General features: G+C 40.5%; 1 protein-coding gene across 1 annotated transcript in view; it reads left to right on the top strand.

Moving 5' to 3' along the window:
* PRKX (protein kinase cAMP-dependent X-linked catalytic subunit) overlaps positions 1 to 4,415 on the top strand; it is a 68,040-nt gene extending 63,625 nt beyond the window's left edge. The window contains exon 9 of the mRNA XM_035114637.3: positions 125 to 4,415. The gene's annotated coding sequence lies outside the window, so the exon portion shown is untranslated. The remainder of the gene's footprint in view (positions 1 to 124) is intronic.
* Positions 4,416 to 25,503: the final 21,088 nt, after the last annotated feature.

Below are 25,503 nucleotides of genomic sequence, written 5' to 3'. Positions count from 1 at the left end.
CAGAGATTTTCTTGTGGTTATGTCTGTACAGTGCATAAAGTCCAGAACTTTGAATAAGGAAATTCAAGTATCTACTACTCTGAAATATAAATTAATCAAACACTTGTTTTTATTTACTTTGTAGAAACTGGAAGATTATTAATGTGCTAGTTGGGAACTGGCAAAGAAGAACTTGAAAAAAGTTATGAAGAATTTTTTTGAAATGAGTGAAAGAATGTTACTTCATTATTCATAAAGAAATAATGTTAAAAGTTGGGAAAGGGTCAATAAGTTTAGTTGTATGGATTTGGCATTAGTTCAGTAAACTAAAATACTGAAGCGCCTACCCTGAGATGTAGACTTTGAAACTGTTATAGTTTTTTGGGATTTTTTTTTAAAAAAAGAAACAGTTATTTTTAGTTTTGTTTCTTGCTATGCCCAAATATTTTTGCATAGTTATCTCATTGACTAACTTTATAAGTTTATACTAAGATTGTCATTTAAAGCACAGATTAGAATATGTGTATATAAAGAAATCAATACAGAAAAAGGCACAGAAACTGTGCTAAAATGTAAATTTTTGTACTTTACAGAGTCTATGGTTTTTATTCTTAAATGGTTTTTCAAGATGCCCCCTAGAAGAAGAAAATATTAAAATGATCAATAGGTTTTTCAGCATCTTCTATACGTTTTATAATTCTTTGTAAAAAGAAATATACAAGAAAATTTTGAGAAAATTGTAACATTTCCAGCGCTCCACACCTGCAGCCCTACTATTTGAAAGCTGAAAGATAACGGGCCTGTATGTTTTGTTTAGATTGCATAATGTTTTCTTTATGAAGTTGAGTTGAAATTATGTCCATGCAAATCATGATTCTTGATTACTGCAGACTATGTAAAGACTATGTAAAGTGAAATCATGGCAAGATCGTACCTGTTCTCTGAGTTTAGGTTTAGAACTGTTGCACTTACAGGGACCTGAAGATCATCTAAATAAATATTCTGCCGTATGCACTGTTTCATACATGAACTACCATCACTGAATAACTGCAACCTAAGATGATAGCTTGGTGCATGAAACAAACATTCACCACAGATCAACTGCTACACTCAGATTTCACATTACATAAGTATCATTTCAGAAAACAAGGCTATTCACATGGTCTTCTGAGTCGTCATCATGAAAATTAATGAACATCCTTGTGTGTAAATGAAGATTCTACAGATTCTGAAGTAGAATCTTCTACATGTCAATTAATGCCATTCATACTGCTTGAAATAAACCAGAATATGTAGAATTAGGACTATATATTTACAAGATTCCAAGGTTGAGCTCAACAGGCAAGGAGAACCTGTGGCCTTCTAGATGTGGCTGAGCTACAAGTCCCATTCCTTTGATCATTGGCCATATCAGCTGTGACTGACTAGAGTTGGAAACATATGAAGGGTTATGATGTGTCGAAGTTCTTTGAGCTGTTCAAACCTAGTACCACTACTAAGATTTAAGCTTACTTATTTCTGGCAAGCTTAACTTTGAACTGGCATGTATGTTTAAAAATAAAATTTCAGCAGTTGCGCATTCCGAGAAATATTTGTTGTATGTGAAATTCTCTCCAATGATGGCTTTAGACACCTATCAAGGTTATAGATGTTTGGTCTGTACATTTGAAGAAGTTGTTTACAATAATCAATGACTGATTCTTCTCCCCATAGTCTGCAGATACTTACTGTTAGGTGGCTCGTGCATATGCGATTTAAGACTTGTCCAGTTTTCTGGTCTCTCCCGATCAGTTTTCCCCACAGACCTTTACTGTGACTATTTGAACCTGAGATGCTACAAGAAGCCCATATTTCTCTTACTGTACATAAGATCACATTTTTTTAGACCACATTGTGGGGGAAACTGACTCCAAAAAGAGAAGATAGTATGCCTTACAAGTGGCAGGGGATTGAAACTTTTCACAATTTCCTGTCACCTACCCAGTATCAAATGAGTTCTAGTGCTGTTCCTTCTGTTCCTTTCGCAGTTAGCACAATTTATCTGCCAGCGAATAAGTGACTGTTTTGCTGTTACTACATATGCTGATTCTGAACACACAGCGTTTGTGTGTCTTGCATAATTCTTCCGAGATAAACCTTCCAAATCTTGACTTCCTGTGTTGCAGAATCTTGGCATTTGATGTGCAGTAAATTAAGGTGCTTGCAAACAGAGTACTTCTGTTTGTTTCTAGCTTGCAGCAGTTTTAACAGTTGGAACCATGTTAAGCAAGAAAAACAGTGGATACAGGAAGACATGCTGCTTAATTCGCACATCACACTCAGCCAAACCACAACTTGGCAGAATGCACATGTTCCTGGACAGGAGTTTGTGAGCTGTAAACCAAGAACAAACCTTGGTGCAGCTCATAATTTGTCTGAAGCAAAAGAAACAATGAGCCCAGGTTTGCATGGCACACTAAGCCCAAACCATGGGTAGCTCAAAACAGGAAAAATGGAGCAGCCTCTTCTGTGGGAGAATGCATGTTCATGCTAAGTCATGATTTGCCTTATTGTTATATGCAAATTGAGCCAATGTATTCTATGAGTTGGTTTCCTATTCCATAAATTTATATCCTCTGAATTCAGTTATACTATTACAACTTGTTTCTCAAGAAAAAAAAATACTGAAATTGTGCTTCCAATAAGTAAGTAGGACAGTAACATTTCCTTAGCTGTGAAAGTTATACCCGAGAATTGTGGCTTTCATTTGGCAAGCTAATCGTCCATAAAAGAAATCAATTATGTATTGTAAATTAAATTCTGCACAGGAAGAAATTGAATCTTCATTTGTATGAACGACAGGTGCATTTTAGAATGTAGCTTCCCTCAGCATAAACAACAATATAAAGGGACTGTTCTGGTGCATCTGTTCACAAGGCACTGGTAATGCTTAGTAAATATTGTGCACTGAAGTCTGAAGCCTGCCTTATGGTGAATTTAGCAGGATACCACCAAACTGGAAACAGCAAAAGGCTGCCTCGAAAAGTTATAATTCAGTATGGGTGCTGTTCTTTTATCTTCCAATTTTCTGCTGTAAGCTGCCCTGGGGAAATAGTTATTGACAGTTTATATAAATTAAATGAATAAATTAAAAATATCAACTGGAGCTGCAGACACTGGGCTGGATCCAGACTGAGTTAGTTGAACTTGGTCCAGTAAATTGAACAATTTAGCTTTGACTTGGTTGTCATTGAAATCAGTGGGTGTCAAGTTCAGCTAAACCTCTGTTCAGGCATTATAGCCCCTATGAAGGAGCAATGCAGGATCAGTGAGTATCTATGCCCCTTGTGTCTGCACATACAGCATGGCATCTACAGGGAAGTGTATCTTTTCAAATACAGAGGTGCGCACAAAAGCTTCCATGTGATCTGGAACCACAGCCCAGTTTTGCTGCTCCCATGTTGCTTTATATGGGAGCTATAATGCCTGAAGAGGGCTTAACTTAGGCTGCAGTCCTATATGCCAGAAAGAGGAAACCTGTTTCTCTCCAGAGGTTGGATTCCAAATTTCATTAGCTGCAACCCTCATGCCCAATGATCAGGAATGAGAGGGTTTGTAGTCAAGCAACATGTGGCAGGCCACAGATTCATTTCACAGCCCTAGCTTCTCCTAAATTGCACTTAAACTTTTTCATACACCTATTGATTTATTTTTATTAGAATTCTTCATGCCTTATTTTTGTAATGGTTAGATCTTTTTTAAGGGACTCGAAACAAAAATTCCCCTGTTCACATCAACACACAGCTTTCGTGATATGGATGAAACCAAAACAAATCGCCCCTACAGCCTTATCTGTATTCAATTATAAGGTGAGTAATGGGCATAATCTTGTAACCAAACATGATGCAGTATAATTGAAATGGGGGTCATGCCTTAAATTGCCTAGATGTACTTGCTTGCTCAAATGTTTGTGCTGTTGTTGAATTTAACAAAGGTGATCTGCTGTAGAAGAGCAAATTTAATTTATTGAAATGTAGGTACTAAACTGTTTAACTGGATGGACAGATCTTGCAAAGTGGAAAATAGCAAGCCAGTCATCTTGCCATCCTGGAAAATTGAGATTCAGTGATTCCTATACTACAGAATTTTTCAGCTTTCAAGAACTGTAGCATAATTCCTTTGTACTGTACTGTGTACAGATTTCCTATGTTTTGCACTTTTCTATGGCAAACATGACAGCTTTATAAATACTCTGTTGTACAGTAAGTAAGGGATAGTTACATTTGTGTACAAAACCAAATTGAACAGATTTGACTTCCAACGCTGACTTGGACTGATGTCGGAGAAGTTGCTTGCTTGTTTGAACTCATGTGTATAAGCACTGTACAAATCTATAAGTCAGTCCTCATTGCACAATGAAAATCACTGTGATCTGTAAATAAAACTTAGTCCAAAAATTCTTCAGCTCTTTAATTGTATATCAGTTCTGAAATTAATTATATTTGACCTTTGTAACTTCCAATAGGTTAAAAAATGTCTCAGAAGTGTTTTGAATCTCTTATAAGGTTGGTGTTTCACTTCTTCGCACAAGATGTGGGTGTGGTCTCATATTACTTTTAAAGACTTTGTTGCAAACATTTCTTCTCTTTCCAGCCAGCACACAGTAGAAGGCCCAGACAGGTTGTGTTGTCCTTTATTGGATGATGAATCCTTCTCAAAGTATTAGTAACTGCATTTCTTGTAGACATGAACCTTTTAGACAAAATCAAGTGGATAAAATAGATAGAGTTCAGCTTGTGCGAGCTGCTTTGGTATGTATGACCTTAGAATAAAACAGACCCTGCAGGCAGATTCTCCTTCGCCATCCTCTTAACCTCAAAGAAGAAACAAGATGACGGGTGCAGAGAAATTTGCTCACTGTTACTGGGAGATCTACAATTGTAGCAACAACAACCTGCTCATGCAACATTTCCCTAGCAGGAATTGGTTGCTTGTAATTGATTGATTGATTGCAATTGGTTTCTTGCACTTGTGAAAATTGTTATGCAACCCATGGCTTACTTGTGCAGTCATTTCCACAACAGTGATAATTCTCCAACCTCTTGCACTAGTCTTGACATTGGACCTCACCCACTGTATTTATTTGTTGAATTAAATAAAAATAAATAGGCAAATATACATCTGTAGTACAGTGGAACCTCGGTTTTAGAACACCTCGGTTTACGAACGCTGCGGACCCACCTGGAACAGATTAATTCACTTTCCATTACTTTCAATGGGAAAGTTCACTTCAGTTTATGAACAGACTTCCGGAACCAATTACACCCATGCTTCGGGTTAAGTACGCTTCAGGTTGAGTACTCTGCGGACCCACCTGGAACGGATTAATCCATTTTCCATTACTTTCAATGGGAAAGTTCGCTTCAGTTTATGAACGCTTCAGTTTAAGTACTCTGCGGACTGTCTGGAACAGATTAATCCACTTTCCATTACTTTCAGTGGGAAAGTTCACTTCAGTTTATGAACGCTTCAGTTTATGAACAGACTTCCGGAACCAATTGTGTTCATAAACCGAGGTACCACTGTATGTTGAACCAAGAGGGGGAAGGTAAAGAAAGAAAAATTGTCTAATGATAAAAAGAAAAAAATGAAGGCATGGCTTTAAATCTGCAATCAGACCATGTTTCCCAGAAGGAATATAGGTCATAATTTCTTAAATGTTTGACTGCATCTGTATGCTTTTTCATTTTTCATACACACTTTAAATTAGAGTAGATTCATTGAAAGTAATGAATGCAAGTTTGTCATATCCATTGCTTTCTGAATAGAACTTACACTGGAAACGACCAGTTTGTTTTGAAATGGATATTGAGGGTAAATTCCATCCAGTAGAATGTTTCATAGGCAATGAAAATGGATTCTTAGAATGGCTATTCCTGGTGGCCTCATTTTAACCACCCCACATAAAAAGCAAAAGCCACATCCTTTTCTTATTCCCTCAATATTCTTAAGACAAAATCTGCAACAATAGGGAGGGGCGGGGATGATTGTTGGCATGATATGGCATATTCTTGTCACATCACTCCATTTAGCCATTATTTCCAAGTTATGTGGAACAGAATGAAGAGCCCATTCTTGGCAGCTTTCCTCCTGGGTGTTTTTGGAAAAGCTACATTTTGATGTGAACCCCATCAAATGCATTACTGCAAACCATTTGGCTAGGAGCTTTGGGGGCCGTGTCTGCTCTTGGCAACAGTCCTACTCGTAATACGCATGGCCCACAGATTAAAATAAATCAAAAGTGATGTTTTAAATAACTTCCAGAGCTTCCATGTCAGAGCTAGATGCACTTATCTGGCATTTCTCAGCCATGTCTCCTTCCGTGGCAAAGCCACCTGATAGCATTCTACAGCTCGCATGCCATGTCCATTATCTCTTCCTCTACCCTGTGCTACTGCAGCCCTGGCTATTATTAGAAATCTTATGCTATTCATAAATGCAACATTTCCATCAGAACTAAAGTATCATGGAAGCCAAGTTTCTTTGGAAAGGGGCAATCGGCCCTGTGGAATTGCAAATTTATGTACACAATGGTTTGCTCTGTGAGAAACACAGTGGCATGGGTGTTGGAAGTGGTGTAAAGGTAAAAAGCACACCAAGGCACTGGCACCGCAAGCAAACTTGGGGGACCTGTGGCCCTCCAGATGATGTCAGACACCAACACCCACATCCTCAACCAGCACAGTCGATAGCCAAGGATCCTGGGAGTTGTACAGTGGTACCTTGGTTTAAGAACAGCTTAGTTTATGAACAACTTGGATTAAGAACGCTGCAAACCCGGAGGTAGGTGTTTTGGTTTGAGAACTTTGCCTTGGAATAAGAACATGTTGAGTGTGTTCCATTTGTAAAGTGAGTCCCCTGCTGCTATGGGAAAGCACGCCTTGGTTTAAGAACGCTTTGGTTTAAGAACGGACTTCCAGAACGGATTAAGTTTGCAAACCAAGGTACCACTATACTCCGATGACATACGGCACCTTCTTATGACACGCTTCAGAAGTGCCCCCTTCTACTGTGTTACGATGAAGGGCTTGTTGATGTGTGAGGAAAGGTAACGATATAGAAACGCACTGCATGCTTCAGCCATATAGTGCAGAACTACTTCTATACAAGTATGCATTGCAGAACATGCTCCTTACAACCTTTCGTGTTAGAATATTCAGACTGAGAGATTGGTGGCTACTGGAGTGGATTGATGACATTGTATGAATGCTCCCTGTGTAGGCATTCACTTTTGTTTATTTCTACACTGGTCAGAAGAGGAAAATATGAAGCTCAGAACATTGGGACACAACTGGTGTGCAACCATCGGATGTTTTTGATCTGCTTGGAATATAGGAAGCGTCTTTCTACCTGACCAGATAACTTCTTTGGGTAGGTCAGAATGAGCTACGCCAGGCATCCCCAAACTTCGGCCCTCCAGATGTTTTGGACTACAATTCCCATCTTCCCCAACCACTGGACCTGTTAGCTAGGGATCATGGGAGTTGTAGGCCAGAACATCTGGAGGGCCGCAGTTTGGGGATGCCTGAGCTACGCTAACTTGCAATGGTTCTACGCTCCTGGGTCTTTCATATCATCTCTTTCTCTATCCACCATCATCCTCATCCAAAACATAACTTACATATTTATACTTCCAATATCCCAATATTCACTCTTTGTCTTCTGACATAAATATGATTTCATATATTCTATATTCTCCATACACTTTCATTTAATACAACCTTTTATTACATACTATATACTGAGGAAGAACATGAGGAATGCCATGCTTGTGCTGTTTGAGGAAAGTGATAGTATACATGTTTTTTAGGGTATATTGTGAGAAATAAGTGTGGTATAGTGGTTAGAGCATCAGACTAGAGTCTGGGAGACCCGGTTTCAAATTGTGAGTCATGAATCTCACTGGGAGACCTTGATTTACTTCACAGACTCTCTGATTTACTTCACAAGGTTGTTATGAGAATAAAATTAGGATGCGGAGAACCATAAGTGCCAGCTTGAGCACCTTATAGAAAAAGTGGGATATAAATGTAAAGCAAAATATATAAATATTTCTCATTTCAGAATACCCAATGTACACTTTGGTCCCAGAGGGTTTGGGGGCCTTTTAAATTCTGAATCTGAGAGCTTCTCAGTGGCTGCAATCGGATCATGGAACAGTTCACCCCATAAAGTGTGGTTGGTCCCTAGCAATCTTTTTGATTACCAGAGACCTTTATATTCCAGCAGACATTTATTTTACAAGGCGTAAAATGTCTTACTTGATGTTTTTAACTGCTGATCCTGGCTTCTTTGGCCATTATTTGACATTGTTTTATTGAACTGTAATGTTATATCTCTGAGTGATTATGCTACAAGGGTGGAATATAAGTGCTTTAATTGTGTGTGTGTGGTTAAACATTTCCTGAATTTAAATTTCATGACTGCTATTGGTATTCATTCCTCATATTTTTTTTAAAAAAATATAGATGCTTATAAATATCTCTGATTTTAACACAATTCTCTAATGCCTTTTATTCACCAAAATACAGTATGAACAGCAGATAACTATGAAACTTAAAGCTGCTCCCCCCACCTTTTTTTTTGCTTGTTTCTATTAAAAATTGCAGGAAAATATAGTCCATTAATAACATCTTTAAAACGTCTTGGCACACTTTGAAACAACTGAAAAGACAAAAGCTTCAAAAAGTGAGTGGAAACAATAAGTGAGTCTCAAAACATGTGTTGCCTAAAGTTTTCCCCTCTTGTGAGTTTTGTTTTACTAGCTATAACCTCCTCGTAACATCCTGTACCTTGAAAAAAGCCATGTGGTACGTATGTCTTGATAATCGGATTGCCCGTTTTTGCACCTAAAATATATGTGTGACCACAGTTATTACTTCCCCTTTATGTGGCTTCCTTTACGAAAATCAATACTTCATTGTTCCCCTTTCGTTTGGGAAGCGCCTGCTTCATTTTCATGGTTGCCCCCCAGGCTACACTCAGTGACGTTAAGTTCTGCTTGTTTGATCAAGAAGTCCTTCATCTGCGCCTCCTCACAAAACTAGTCTGACAAGTTAGGGGCAAGAAACTTCAGAGTGAAATCCTACTTTGATATTGTTGTGCATCCCGTTGAAGTGATTCAAAAAGGAAATGGACCGCAGCGTACCAAGATTGAACAACTTATGCCAGTGATGTTCTTCTAACGATAGATTTCCAACCATCACTTAAGGCTAAGATCTCTAAGAATTGGGAATTTCAGTCATCACACTTGAATCACATTCTTATATGAGGCCAGGGTCCCAGTGGTTATGCTGCATTATCTTCATAACAGCTCAATGCAGTAAATAATGACTTTTCCAAGGCTACACATTGGGTTCCAAGAGCAATCCTGGGCCCCCATTTGATGGTGCTATATAAATGTTAATCATTGTCATCATCATCTAGGCTCATAGGTGCCAAGTTCCGGATTGAAAAATCCCGGATCAGCAGCGCCGTGGCACAGGAAGTCGCTTCTACGCACTTCTGAACATGCGTAGAAGCAACTTCCGATGCCGCTGTGCCCATTTCCAAAATGTCCGCAGCGCCAGAAGTCGCTTCTATGCACTTCCGGACATGCGTAGAAGCGACTTCTGGCACTGCGGACATTTTGGAAATGGGCACAGTGTCATCGGACGTTGCCTCTACGCATGTCCGGAAGTGCGTAGAAGCGACCTCTGCTCCTGGAGCGGCACCAGAAGAACATGGCCGCCGGCAGGAGCTCTGTAATCCGGGGAAATACGGGGTATTTTGCCATTCGGGACACCTGCGGGAAACGGTAAGAAAATACGGGGGTTTCCCAGGGGAAACGGGGTACTTGGCAGCTATGCATCTAGGTGCTGGGTTAAATATAAGATAGAGTTAAATAAAAGATAGCATAAGCTATATTGGGTTAAATATAAGCTAGGTGCTCGGGTGGGAAAAGCTAAAATTAGAATTTAGAGAGGATGAAAGGGAACACATATTTCTGCGTTCCCTTTCATCCTTGTTTGGTTAGCCAAGTAGTTTAAGAGTGCACTTCCGTATCAAAAATATTATCTTTCCGCTGTAAAAGATTCCTAGATGAATGGGGAAAGCATTTTATGGGGTAGACATGAGTTAATATTTGAATATTTAAACTCTGGGCAATGCAATCCAGAGCCTAAGTAGCTTCCTTTCAAGTTCTTTCAGTTTAAATATGGTGGTGACCTATCTCAGCTTGAGGCTACTTAAAGCTAGAGGAAAGAGTGGGGACGTAAGGCCTTCTTATAGCAGCGCAGATGATACCATTGATTCTCTCCTGTGCTATTAAGCATGGCATCAAAAGCAATTGAGTGTATCCCAGGTATAGAACAAACATAGAACTATGCTTCAAACCTACATGTCACCTTTAGCCAGTGAGCACTGCAATACGGAGCGTTATACTGAGTCAGAAGATGGGTCCATCTAGCTCAGCATTGTCTGTGTTGAGTGGCAAAGGCTCTCCAGGGTTTCAGGTAAGGAACCGTTCTCAGCTCCTACTTGGAGAGGCTGGAGATTGAGTCTAGGACTTTCTGTGTACTAAGCAGATCCTCTGCCACTGACCTATGTCTTTCTCCAAGATAACACCATGAGCTTCTGTTACTGATTATAGTTCAGCATCTAGCTCTGCATACCTAGCTCCTAGATTCAATCCCTAGTATCAGCACGGGGAAGTTCCCCATCTGGAAATCCAGAAAGCTGCTGCCATTCAGTGTCAACCATTCTGAACTAGATGCACCAATGGCCTTGCTTGGTATGAAAACAGCTTCCCATTTCCCAGTGTTCGCTAGCAAAATAGGGTGTGTGAGTTTAAAGCACAGTTCTGAAACAGTGGGTCTCCTATTTTGTTCACCCTACTGTGTTTCCCTTGTATAATGTGGATTGTAAAGCCCTAAATGGCCTCGGTCCAGTATACCTAAAGGAGCGTCTCCACTCCCATCATTCTGCCTGGACACTGAGATCCAGCGCTGAGGGGCCTTGTGGTGGTTCCCTCACTGCGAGAAGCAAAGCTACAGGGAACCAGGCAGAGGGCCTTCTCGGTAGTGGCACCCGCCCTGTGGAACACCCTCCCATCAGAGGTCAGAGAGATAAACAACTACCTGACATTTAGAAAATACGGTACTTAAAGGCAGCCCTCTTTAGGGAACTTTTTAATCTGTGATATTTGATGTATTTTAATGTTTGTTGGAAGCCGCCCAGAGTGGCAGGGGAAGCCCAGCCAGATGGGTGGGGTATAAATAAATTATTATTATTATTATTATTATTATTATTATTATTATTATTATTTGGGGCCCCTTGCGTAAAGTGGACAAGACAAAATATACTGCTTTTCTGCATTATTAATGGCATCTTTTGACAAAACTGGAAGCTTTTAGATTTAATAGCAGGTGTGGTAAAGTCTTTTGTTGTGTGTTGCAAAGATCTCATGTGCTCTGAATACTGTTGCTTGGCAGATATCATCTCTAGACACCTACTACACCTTATTTGTAGCCATGGCCTATGTGTAATACTGTAGTAAACCTTTAAGTTTATCAACTTTTGTACTTGCACAGCTGTGACTCATCTCTCTCATTACTTTGAAAAAGTAACTAAACTGCTTCCTAAGGGCTTTAAATCCCTAGGTTCTGATGCCTTTTACTCTAAATCTTAAATGTTTTCTTTTCCAAAGGGAGTATGAATACCCTTTTGTATTCCCTTTTGCATACCTCAAAGAAGTGTCTATGGATAAATGACATGATTTTGTATGCATAAAAGCAGCTCCTTTTCCACAGGAGGAGATGGTGGCATTCAAACATGCATTGTTAATTTTCTGTTCAGTTCGTGTAACTCCAGGCAGTGACTTTGATCTCTTTCCCTCCACTTCTTAACGTTAAATCCATTTATAGCTCAGCTAAACTAGGATGCATTTTAATTTGGGCTATATTGAATGATTGCCTGCAAACAATTTAGGGCTGAATATGGCTTTTTCAAGGCTATTTTTCCCCTTCAAAAGCCTTGGCTCCCTCTCTTTGGAGGTGGCATCATTTGTGGTTGTTTTCAACCTGGGCTGGATCTAGACCAGGCATCCCCAAACTGCGGCCCTCCAGATGTTTTGGCCTACAACTCCCATGATGCCTAGCTAAGAGGACCAGTGGTCAGGGATGATGGGGATTGTAGTCCAAAACGTCTGCAGGGCCGAAGTTTGGAGATGCCTGATCTAGACACATCAAGGAAGCGTTTCAGTTAAACGTGTTGTAATCTTTGTATGAGAAATCAGGTTGGCAAAAATGGCCATCTGGTTTCACAGTGTTACATAATGTATAACACCTGTATAATACATTTAAAACACATATAAAGTGCTCTTTTTTGCCAATGTAGCTGAGTCCCTGGACTACAATGGTCAAGTATGAAATGTCAACTGATTTCCCCACCCCTTATTTGCAAAATGTCCTAGAGACCAGGGAAGCTACAAACATTTTTATCCCTGCTGTGTGTTCCTTAAAGACTGCTGAAACAGAATACCCATTTCACAGTGGGTGTTCTCCAAAGCTGTCCCCCAGTCTTGAAGGTAAAGGGCCCCCTGGGGTTGTGGCGCTCATCTTGCTTTACTGGCCGAGGGAGCTGGCATACAGCTTCCGGGTCATGTGGCCAGCATGACTGAGCCGCTTCTGGCAAACCAGAGCATCGCACGGAAATGCCGTTTACCTTCCCGCTGGAGAGGTACCTATTTATGTACCTGCACTTTGACATGCTTTCGAACTGCTAGGCTGGCAGGAGTCTTACTCCTTCATAATTTTAATGCTTTAGCTTCTAGGATTTCTTTTTTGTTTCCATTTTAATTTTCCCTCAGGCTATCAACTTGGAAGAGTCTTTCAAAGCTTCTGGCCTATCTCTTCAGCCTAAACTCACGAGATACAATGTTACTTGAATAATATTTGGTAGGTGAATGAATTACAGGATGCATGATGTTCGTAAAGAGAGCAAAAGGATTCCCATGAACCTTCTTTTTACTGCTCTTTTACTGCCGATTGTAAATAACGCGGGGTTTTGAATGTGTACTGGTGATCCCAAACAGTTGACACAACAGTGCCTCACAATTTCCATTTTTCCTCCTGTCTCAATTTTCCAAAGGGAGCACCAGGAAGTGAAGGATTTGTTATGATTCATAATATGGCTGCTACTTGACATGACCTCATAGAACAGAAAAGCTTTCCTAATGCACTAGGTATTTTTTCATATTCAGCTTCTGTATAAAAATACTAAGGAAAACAATTTTGGATTTAGCAGACTAAAAAAATGCATCCTCCTCAAGGATGCTTTTATTTTTTTATGTCTAAAACCTCATCTTCTGATTTCATCTTTCCCTGCCATCATGTCCTAGAAGATGTAGATTCTAAAATGAACTTTTCAGCCTCCGGTAACCAATCAGAACACTTATTTCCAAGGGACTTAAGAGCTGAAAGCTAGATCAGAACATTTTAGAATGTCGCTTTGCATGCATCTCAGTTACTCCCACTGGATGGAGTTCTGTGATAAAACTTTTACTTGGAAACTTTTTAATGTTCTGTTTTGGCTAAGCAAAAACACAAGCGTAACTGAAGTGGTACGGCTCTGTGCCAGAAGAAAGTACACAACTTAATCCAATTCTTCTGAAGCTTCTCCTGCTGACTTAGAGGGCTTCCAATGAAAGCTTTAATATGCAATTGTCATGCCTTTCTCCTTCAGATATTTTTTTTTTGCAGGGGGGGGGGGTCCAAATTATGCTGTAAACCAATTGTAAAACCCTACTGTGTTTTCCCACTGCTTCTTTGGCCTTTGTTTTCTGCTAGGGCATTTCCTGATTTTCACTATTTTCAGGTGGGATTCAATCACACGCTGGACAATTTGGCTTGTGCAAATTATAGGAAGCCTTGTGCAATAAATCCACTTCCCTAAAATGATGGACTTTTTGAAATAAGGAAAGTGCACTGGAAAGAGAACTGTAAAATGGATCAGAATAAATACTCATTAAATGATTAATGTTGCCGTGTTTGGCTGCAAACAAATTAGGAAGCATGCTCAATAAACAGGTTGTCTGAAAGCACCCTTACTGTAGAAAGCACAGTCTAGTTAAAAAGAAGGAATCACTGCAAGTCCCAAGCAAGGCAGTGTGATGCAGCAAAATTGGTGCAAGCTAAGTAGCTGAACGGGAGACAGTTTTGAAAATGAATGTATGAAACTTTGCTTTCTGCAGAAGAAACAGAAGAGAAGATTATTGGTTTGTCTTTGCTTTTATGTTGTGAACTATCCTGAGATTTATGGGTATATGTCGGTATACAAATTTTAATAATAATAATAATAATAATAATAATAATAATAATAGTCAGTACCTAAATTAGGTAAAGGTACCCCTGACCTAGTTACAGGTAGGTAGCCGTGTTGGTCTGAGTCGAAACAAAATAAAAAAATTCCTTCAGTAGCACCTTAAAGACCAAGTAAGTTTTTATTTTGAAGTGTGCATGCACATGAAAGCTCATACCAAAATAAAAACTTAGTTGGTCTTTAAGGTGCTACTGAAGGAATTTTGTTATTTTGTACCCCTGACCGTTCGGGCCAGTCGCGGACGACTCTGGGGTTGCAGCGCTCATCTCACTCTGTAGGCCGAGGGGGCCGGCGTTTGTCTGCAGACAGCTTCTGGGTCATGTGGCCAGCATGACAAAGCCGCTTCTGGCGAACCAGAGCAGTGCACGGAAACGCCGTTTGGAACCTAAACTAGAAGAAATTTTTCCACCTTCACCGTGATCAGGGAGAAGATTCAGTGGAAGAGGATTGGAAGAAGTTTAAAGTTTATTTGAAAAAGAACTGTAATATTGGAAGTGTTTAATTTAGATTTGGAAGTACATAGAGGTTGTAGAGGAAAGATATATTAAGGTTAATGTAGTTTAAGATATAGATAGAAGTGTTAAATAAGATATGAAATGAATGTTAAAAAGATAGAAAATGAGTGGAAGTATGATAAACAAATTACTAAAGATGATATACAAGAAAACACACTATGGGGGGGACATGAGGAAGTCATAAATGTTAAGAGATAAGAGCTATAATTATGAATTTTTTATTTCTTTTTCTTTTTTCTGTTGTGGTTGTTTTTGTAGTTCGGTTTTGTGTGTGTGTCTTATGTTATTTTTGTGCTTTTCTGTATTTTATATTATCTTTTTAAAAAATGAATAAATATTATTGGGGGAAATAGAACATACCTGCCAAGTTGCTGTTGGAGAAATAAGGGACCGGGCCGGAAGTAGCAGACCGGAAGTAGCGCGGCGGCCATTTTGGAATTGGGCGGAGCATGCTCAGAAGTGACTTTTGATGCTGCTTTGCCCAGTTCCAAAATGCTTTGCCCAGTTCCATAATAAACCGGGGGGGGGACAAAAAAATCAGTTTTTTCAGCTAGGAACAGCTGGAAAAACGGGGATTTCCCGGGGAATACGGGAGACTTGGCAGCTATGGAAATAGAACCTAAATTAGAAGCTGGCAAAAGAGGACACAGTCCTCTTACATTTTTTGGTAGATACTTACCTTTTTAATTTAAAAAAGCCAAGAGGCTGGGGGGGGCAGAGCAAGATGTAACTAAAATTGGGGGAGTTAGGCCTGAGGTCTATGGATTCCATTCCATTTGCAGGACTAATTAGTTGCATTGGGCGCAATGATACTTTCTACCACTAGGTATCCAAGGAGTTCAAGGTGGTATGCATGCCCACCCTCCCGCTACATCATAACAACCCTGTGGTTTTGCAGAGAGAAAGAACTGGAAAATTGCCACTACTTGCTGAAGTAGAAGCAGCCAGTATAAACCCTGGTGCTCAACACAAAGGGCGTTATTTAACTTCTCTCTTGCCTTCAGCTCTCTACTGTATATAATTTCTTTTCCAGCTAAAGCAGTTCTAGATCATCAATTTCTGCTGTTCTGTGAAACCAAGCTGAAATCTTTCAGAAGGGTATATCTGAAGAGTATCATGGAAAGATAGTGGTCTCTGACATTTCGCACAAGACTCGTGGTGCTTGGGGAGGTGCCAAGTCGCCAGTGGTGTGTCTCCTCTTCAGATTCACTGGGAAGTTTCTTGCTTGAGTAAGCAGCAGTAAATTTGGTCCAGGGGCTGGAGGAAGTGTATTACGGCGAAATTTGAAGATATAGGAAAAGAGTGCCAATAAGACCCAAATGCTTCAGGATTCTTTTAAGGTGAAATGCAGATGCAGACAATGGCTCAGGGAGTGTTGTTGAACGTTCAAAATAGACAGGAAATGGGGGGGGAGGGCTGAGCAAAACACTAAAACAGCTGGAGAGGAGTGGAGGTTTGATAGAGGAGCAGTGAAAATAATTAATCTTTAAAAGATATTTGCAGTGCCCAGGGCTCAGTTTGCTCAACATCAAGGTAAAGCAAATTCTGTGCCAAGAACAGCTGAACTCTGGAGCCTATTTAAAGCACGTGCATTAAGCATATTTGCATAGTTTTGCTTTTGTTAGCCGTAATGAAGGGTTTGAACCATGCAGGTCATGGGACGCCTGCCTGCTAACCATGGGAAATATTACTCAGTCCTTTCTCTGGCTTGACATTTTATCCAGGCATTGGTTACACATAGAATCCATAAAATTGTAGAGTTGGAAGGGACCCCAAGGGTCATCTAGCCCAACCCCCAGCAATGCAGGAATCTCGACTAAAGTATCCAAGACAGATGGCCGTCCAAGCTCTGCTTAAAACCTCCAATGTAAGGAGAGTCCACCCCCTTCTGAGAAAGTCCGGGTAACCATTTTTATTTTGTAAGCCATCCAGATAACTTTACAACTGGGCCCCAATACATATGCATTTAATCATAACCATTCACATAGACCCCTGCACATTTAGTAACATCGTTGATCGCAACAGTGAAAATGTTGTGATCACACTAGAAGCAGGAAACCACCAAGCATAAACTTCTTTGTGAAAATTAATCAACATTACAGTGGTACCTCGGTCTAAGTACACATTTGGTTCCGGAAGTCTGTACTTAACCTGAAGCATACTTAAGCTGAAGTGAACTTTCCCATTGAAAGTAATGGAAAGTGGATTAATCCGTTCCAGACGGTCCGCGGAGTACTCAACCTGAAGCATACTTAACCCGAAGTATGAGTGTAATTGGTTCTGGAAGTCTGTACTTAACCTGAAGTGTACTTAACCTGAAGCGAACTTTCCCATTGAAAGTATTGGAAAGTGGATTAATCCATTCCAGACGGGTCCGCGGAGTACTTAAACTGAAGCGTACTTAACCTGAAGTGAACTTTCCCATTGAAAGTATTGGAAAGTGGATTAATCCATTCCAGACAGGTCCGCAAAGTACTTAAACTGAAAGTACTCAAACCGAAGCGTACTTAAACCGAGGTATGACTATATAGTGTGGATTTCTCCTAATATACACATTTTTTGTATGTAGCTTTGCCCAATAAGCATTTTTGCAAAGAAATTCCCCTAATCTACCGGTAATGCCTTCTGTACACTATTTTTTGCTAAGATATGCATTCTCATGCACACTGTATCTTAGAATATGCAACATTGCTTGGCTGGAGAACTAGATCCTGGCTAGTTGGGGTTGATGGGAGATGTAGTCCAAAATACCTGTAGGGCACCAGCATGAAGTGTGTGTGTGTAGACTAGCTGATGTACTTCCCAGCTCACACATTTAAATTTAAAATTCAGGGGAAGTGTGAATTTCAGAGATTGGTTGTATTTTGGTCCGCATATTGTTTTGGAAAGTGTGAATTAGCCGGGCTCATATTTAGAAGTCAACTGAATCAAATTTCTCCCCAACCCCCAAGGTAAATTTATTTTTATAGCCATGGAATGAGAACTCATGCCTGCCTCATCAATGAACTGGACGTGGAGCCTCCATTTTCTCTTTCCTTCTCTCGTACGTTGCATCACTGATCTCATTCCTCCTGTAGGAAACAAAGGGATTTAGAGAAATGGAAGCAATGCATCAAGATGAGATCACTTTTTGGAAAAGCAGGAACATCTGTTAATTCCAAGTAGTGCAATGCTTGGATACATCAGCCAAGAAGTCATAGTCTCTGCTAAGGATTACTAGAAGGTGATACTTTGATCAACAGGAAAGTTGAAGGAAATAAGATGTATGGATAACAGAAACTTTCTTGTGTGAACTAGGAAAGCAACTGCTTTTGCTCAGCAGAAAAGAAATCACTTTGGGGCTGTTGAACCTCCATTTGACTATACTGATGGGTTAGCTTTTTGTGTAGAGTTCTGGGTTTCATTCATGGATGGGATGTAACTTCATCAAAACCTTCACCTGCCAAGATGTTTGACAGACACATTGTGTTGATGGTTACAAGCCAATGCAAATGACGAATGGTTTTAATTTTGCTCTTAACCCGGTTCATATTTTTTGTTGTGCCTCCACCTTCCAAAGTAGGGATAAGCTGTTTGTATCCATGAAATACCGCATTTTTCCGTGTATAAGACTATGATTTTTTAAAAAAACACACACCCAAAAATTAAGTTTAAAATAGGTAGTGCTGCTGAGGGGTGTTTTCTTAATTTGGAGTCCCACAAAATAGGGGGCGTCTTATACATGGGGGCATGTTATAGGCAGGAAAATATGGTACTCTCCCTATTAGACATGAGTGGTGGAGAGAGATACTCTTGCACTTTGACGTTTTTGTCCTCAGAGTGATTCCCAGTCTTCATATAAATGTCCTCAAGAGTGTGGGGTTTAATTTGTATGACTATCTTTTCAAGGACTTGGAAATATCAAAGTTTTGTTTGTTTCTACCAAATGCTTTCCCATATATGTTATGGGGCTGCATCTTCCTTGGCATTTATAGCAGGAGAAGCCAAGATGATCCAAAAGGCTCCTATGATATTTTCTAGAAATTGTTGACCCCACTGTGAATCATTATGGATTCCGTAGAGATGGGCACCTTTATGTTTCCCCCTAGGGCAGGAGTGGGGAATTTCTGACCAGAGGGCTAAATATGAGCCTGCTCAGGACTGTCTTTCCAGGCCTCAGGACCAGGGCAACCCCATCTCCTCAAACCACATCCCACCCACCACCCACCCCGGTCTCCTCTGCATTCTCCTTGAATGTTTTTGGCTGGCTCAAATGTGTCCTTGAACTATTAACACGCCTCTGCTTGCCTGGAAGAAGCTGTGTGTGTGTGGCTTTTGTGTGGGTGCAATGTATCTTGTTGTACAAAGGTTAAGACTCCTCCTATCTGTTTGTCTAGCCACTTTTACCTCTGACCCCACTGCCAGTGGCATATGGCCCCTGTAAGGATGCCGATGGTGAAAAGTGCTGCTCACGGGGGTTAACCCCAGTGCCTTGACTTCAATCACATGGCCTTTCCTAGCCTTTCCTTGCTAAAAAGCTGCAGACTGCCTCAGAAGGCAGGGAACTCTCCATCGATGGATGTTTTAAAGCCTGTTTTGGACTACAGCTCCCATCAGCCCTGGCTAGTTGGGGTTGATGGGAGATGTAGTCCAAAATACCTGTAGGGCACCAACATGAGGTGTGTGTGTGTGTTTGTGTGTGTGTGTGTGTGTGTGTGTAGACTAGCTGATGTACTTCCTAGCTCACACATTTAAAGCACACAGCTCCCCCCAAAGAATCATGGGAGCTGTGGGTCTGGTGACTTCTCTTTCAGTGTATCTGAAGAAGTGTGCATGCACAGGAAAGCTCATACCAATGACAAACTTAGTTGGTCTCTAAGGTGCTACTGGAAGGAATTTTTTAAATTTTGTTTTGACTACGGCAGACCAACACGGCTACCTACCTGTAACTAATTTTATCCCTGTGAGGGAGTAAACTGCAATCTCCAAGATTCTTGGGGGGGGGGGAGCCATGCAATTTAAATGTGATTTAAATGTATAAGAGCATAAAAAGGACACAAGAAGAGTCCCTGGTTCAGCCATTGGTCCATCAAGTCCATCGTCTTGTTAGCGACCAACGAGAGGCCAGAGGAAAGCCTGCAGGCAGCAGATAAGCTCAAGAGCACTCTCCTCTGCTATGGTTTCCAGTAACTGGTATTCAGCATCATTACTGCCTCTGACTGTGAAGGCAGAGCATACCTATCCTGGCTTCTCCTTCTCCTCCATGAATGTTCGGTTTCTGATAATTGGTTCTCATGGGAAACTTACAGATTCTTGCTTCACACAATTAACTAATGCAGTGTCAATTTACTCTTGGCAGAAAGCCAAGGTCTGCCTGGCCTGGCAACAACTCTCTCATTGGTTAATGACCAGCACTGAACTCTGTTATCTAGGAATGCTAGCACAGTTGTTTTGTGTGGGTGTTAGGAGTATTAGTGCTGCATATGGTTGGGGAGAGAGAGAGAGAGAGAGAGAGAGAGAGAGAGAGAGAGAGAGAGAGAGAGAGAGGATTTATTTTGCTTGCTTTGTATGCAGAAACTCTGCTGGTTTTCTTTTCTTTTAATAAATCCTGTAAATAGTTATTCTGTGTCTAGCCGACTAGTCATTTCCACCTCAACTAGCTTCTGCACTGTGCAGGAAAACTCTGCTACATTTTTCTCTACGCCGCACCTGTTGAATTTCCTTCTGGAATCTCTGAGAATCAGCAAACTGGTTCAAGAGACAGGGCTGGACACAAAGGACTCAGCTATATTAGTAAAGATGTAGCAATTTGAATGCGCTATAAACATGCAACACCAGATGGCGCCAGAGAGCAGGAAACTATAAAACATGGTTTTCCATAGAGGTTTCTTTCTTTTGTTATAACGATCTAATTTCTGACTTATTTATAGCATTCCCCCCCCCCCCCATGTCTAGATGCTTTCTGGTGAAAATGTAGATGTGGGAAATCTTTACTATTCTAGACTTTAACACACACACAAAAAGCTTGATATTTGATACTTATTTCTGTATACTGTTTTTTCTTTGTTCTTTCAAGTCTTAATAATAATAATAAAGGATATAGACTAAAAGTTTACCAAAGGAGAACGGAGATAGAAGGGAAACTGCAAGAGAAAAGTATCATGAAGTGGAAGTCAAGGGGGAAAAACAACTTTTGAGAATAGGCAGGAAAAGATCAAAACAAACATGTTTTAAATAACAAATGCAAAAGCAGTGGAACAGTGTAAAAATATCAGTATCATATAAATCGAAACTAAATTAAAAGGCCTAAGCAAATAGAAAAGTGAGCCTCTTTGGGGAAAGTTCTACAGGTGCTTTGAACTTTTCCCTGGTTACCTCCGAATATAACTACCCAGAGAAAGGTCCCTAAGACTGTTCTCAGCACTGGAGCAAAATTGGTGGGGGGAGAAGGAACTTCCCTCGATGTTGAGGTCCAGGGCCACATAGTCTTAAAAAGTTAAAACCAGCACATTGAACGCTGCTCTGAAATGAACCAGCAGCCAGTCAAGCTGTTGCTTATGATGGGGTGAGATGTTCTGCTCAACAATCTAGCAGCTGTTTGGGGGGTGCTAAAGTATCCAGTTTGGGCTGATTGAGCTGCCAAGCTCTTTTCTAGGATATAAAATTACGGGTGAGCAAGATTTCTTTCTAATTCTCCACTGCAACTGAATAATAATAACAACAACAACAATAATAATAATGTGTGCAGTCATTTTTATTGTGCAACCACTATGGTGCCATGGAAGGAAATGTGTGAAAAGGTTAGTATAGCCCTCTTCGGCTTGTTCTAATTTGCAGTGCTTTGGCTCAGACCAAGAGAAACACTTCTTTCATCATGCTGACAATTTCCATGCTCTCTCTGGATGCTGCTGCATGTGTAAAAGATGAAGCATTAAAGTCTTTATAGAGAACAGCAATTAATCGCTTAGGATGCTCCAAGAAACAGGAAATGTAAGTGATGTTGGCAAAAGTCAGCAGCAGTAATCCCAAACATCTGAAGATCTTTTGTGGGAAGGCTCAGGAATCCTCCAGGGGACATCTGAATTAATAAACACAGCTCAGTTAAACTCAGATGTTCGATAGTTTAATGGTTACATCATTTAAACGATAAATTGCCTTTATCGCCTAAATTTATACAGTGCTCACCAACAGATCGTGATTAATGTGACACCCTTTTGCTCCGTGGATCAGTTCCCATAATAGCAGCCAGAGTTTTGCAGTGCTAAATGGTAAAAAAAAGGCTTGTGCTTAGTTCTTAGCTCCCAAATGACAAATGTAGGTCAAGCATCTTAAAAATATAGCATGCCTTTTCCTCCTCTATTCATAGGGTGCCTATAGATGTATTTCTTTGGCAGTAGAGAGAGAAATGTCTGCTGGAAGTTTAGGGATGGGTGAGTTGTTTTATAGCTGGACGAGCTGCTCTATAACTCCATAAATCTGGTATACAAAACCACTGGAGGCTTCCTATGGCAGTCTGTGGAGTTTGGTGGGTGTCTTGTCCATCTCTAAACTGCCAGCAGGCAATCATATCTCGAATGCTGCTAAAGTTTTAAATAATGATCCTTGACACACCCCTTGTGCCTTTATCACCACCCTCCTGTCAGTTTTTCATATGTTGAATGAAATGTTCGGAGGGGTGGGGAAGGAAAATCTGAAGAACCCATTTGCCAAATAGGTTGGATTCAGTTGCACAGCAGGTAGAACAGCAAAAGCTGTTAAGGGTTAAGACAGGGGTAGGGAATCTTTTTAAAACCACATGCCAGAAGTGAGCAGGGTCATAGGGAAAAGTGGTGGATGGAACCAGAATTGTGACAAGTGACAAGAAAGGAGATTCCGACTAAACATCACGAAAAACTTTCTGACAGTAAGAGTTTGACAGTGGAACAGACTCCCTTGGGAGGTGGTGGACTCTCCTTCCTTGAAGGTTATCAAGCAGAGTTTGGATGGCCATCTGTCTTGGAGGCTTTACGTGAGATTCCCACATTGCAGGGGTTGGACCAGATGACCCTCGGGGGTCCCTTCCGACTGTGATTCTGTGATTCTATGACTCCTTACATTTTCCTGGTGTTGTGTAGCATTTGTAAGCAAGACATCACTTTGGAAACTCTACCCACTCGTCAGAAATGACCGTGCCAATTCATTGATCATCAAGCCACTGTGGCTTTTGCTAGGGGAAAATCACAACAGTGAACATGCAATTTCAGTTGAATTTGGTAGAGCCACTTGAAGCATCCGTTGGGTTGAGCTATTTCAATTGCTTTTGTTTGATTTCCTCATTGCAAACAGCTGAAAGTCTGTAAATTTTGATAATAAGCATGATTTGCAATTGGAGTTGAATAATTTTGATTTCAACTGTGTGTGTGTGTGTGTGTGTGTGTGTGTGTGGAAAGAGAGAGAGAGAGAGAGAGAGAGAGAGAGAGAGAGAGAGAGAGAGAGAGAGAGAGAGAGAGATTGTCTAGTTTGTCAACGTATTTCATAAGATAACACCCCATCTTTGATTCAATTGGTAGTTCCCATTTGATAAGATGCTCCTTTCAACCCAACTCAGAATTGCACATACCGTGTTTCTCCAAAAATAAGACACCATCTTATATTTATTTTTCCTCCAAAAACACACATGGTGGCTTATTTTCAGGGGATGTCTTATTTTTTATATTAAGTATGGTACAGTTTAACCTACAAGGTTAAACTGCCTATCACTATGGCTTATTTTGGGGGGGGTATGGCTTATTTTCGGGGTATGGCTTATTTTCGGAGAAACACAGTATATACATTTGCTGTATTACAACTGTTTGATTCATTCAGATGATCCATATTAACCATAGGTTACAAGGCCATAGGTTACTGGGATACGGGTGGCACTGTGGGTTAAACCACAGAGCCTAGGGCTTGCCGATCAGAAGGTCGGCAGTTCAAATCCCCACAATGCGGTGAGCTTGGTCCCAGCTCCTGCCAACCTAGCAGTTCGAAAGCACGTCAAAGTGCAAGTAGATAAATAGGTACCACTACAGCGGGAAGGTAAACGGCATTTCCATGTGCTGCTCTGGTTCTCCAGAAGCGGCTTTGTCATGCTGGCCACATGACCTGGAAGCTATACGCCGGTTCCCTCAGCCAATAACGCAAGATGAGCGCCGCAACCCCAGAGTCGGTCACGACTGGACCTAATGGTCAGGGGTCCCTTTACCCCTTTTACTAGGTCAATATGTTGCTCTCTAGATGTTGTGAACTACAGCCCCCATCAACATCCCTGACCATTGGCCATGTGGACCGAGGCTGATGCAAGTTGCAATCTAAAACATCTGCAGGGCACCATGCTGGCTGCCCTGGCCATAAGCAATGCTGACACCTTCCACACATCATATCTAAACTCATTTAAATTCTTTTTTTTGGGGGGGGGAGGTTTAGCCACCTCTCTCACATGCATGTAGGTCTGGTCTCAGAATTTTCAGTTAAGAAACTTATGGTGGAAATCAGCAGATCTCACTTTCTTATCACTGAGAAAGTTTGTTCAGAGCTGGAAGAGTAAGAATGTTAAAAATTCAGAATTTCTAAAAGTCCTTAGCCAGGCTTTTATAATGAAATGGCACCTCATTCCTTGGTGATTATATTCAGATGTATGATTTTTCTAGGAAGACAGTGAGATAAACCAGGTGGAGGTTGTTAAAACAAAAACTTTTAGAGTGGATATGTGTCTATAGAGGGAAAGATGCTCTTAGCTATATAAAAGCTATAGAAGAGGTCAAAATGTCATCCAAGGTTTATTTATGTGGAATATAAAATAGTACTGTATCATAAACCAGAACAATACGGGAGATGCTGATTCAAATTCTGGATTCGATATTTGCAGCAAGCCACAGACTGTTTTATCTTTACCACTTGAAAAGTTCTATATGGTCATTAAAGTAGATAATCTATTGTCTTGAAATAATGAGTCATGTATATTTCTCCTTGTGACTTCCTCCCTCCTGGGACAGACATTTTGAACCTGAATTAGCCACTGCATTTGATATTGTATGTATGTATAGCTGGAGGTGGGGGGAGAGAGATTCAGACGCATAAACTGCAAGAAAGAGCTCCCCAGTGACAGATCACATTTCACTGGGAACTGCTGTGTGGGATTAGGAGGCGTACTGCAGAAATGCAGAAGGGCAGAAAACAAACAAACTGTGCATCGTTGTGTCCTGAGGCAATGTCTGGCAGTCCATTCTAGACTTCTCTGAGCCCAGAGGCACAACCTAGCAGCATTTGAGACACAATTTATTAATCAACCCTTCTGAAATTTGAGAGACTCGAATATTTGCAGCTAGGTTTGATAGCTGCAGCTGTGGGCTGGGGCTCCCTGATGCCATAGAATAAAAAGGAAATGTTGAGGAAACAGGCCTTTTGTGCAATTGCAATGGTTATACGATGGCTTCAGGTGAACTGTGACTATAATAATAATAATAATAATAATAATAATAATAATAATAATAATAATTATTTTATTAATCCCCTTCTATGCAATTGACTCAAGGTGATGTACAATAAAAACAGCAAAAACAATTAAACACACAAACAGCACATACATTTAAAACAAAACTAAAACCACACAAAA

Source organism: Zootoca vivipara, chromosome 4 (genome assembly GCF_965207765.1).
Source record: "Zootoca vivipara chromosome 4, rZooViv2.hap1.1, whole genome shotgun sequence".
NCBI lineage: Eukaryota > Metazoa > Chordata > Lepidosauria > Squamata > Lacertidae > Zootoca > Zootoca vivipara.
This window is presented reverse-complemented; position numbering and strand designations above follow the sequence as displayed.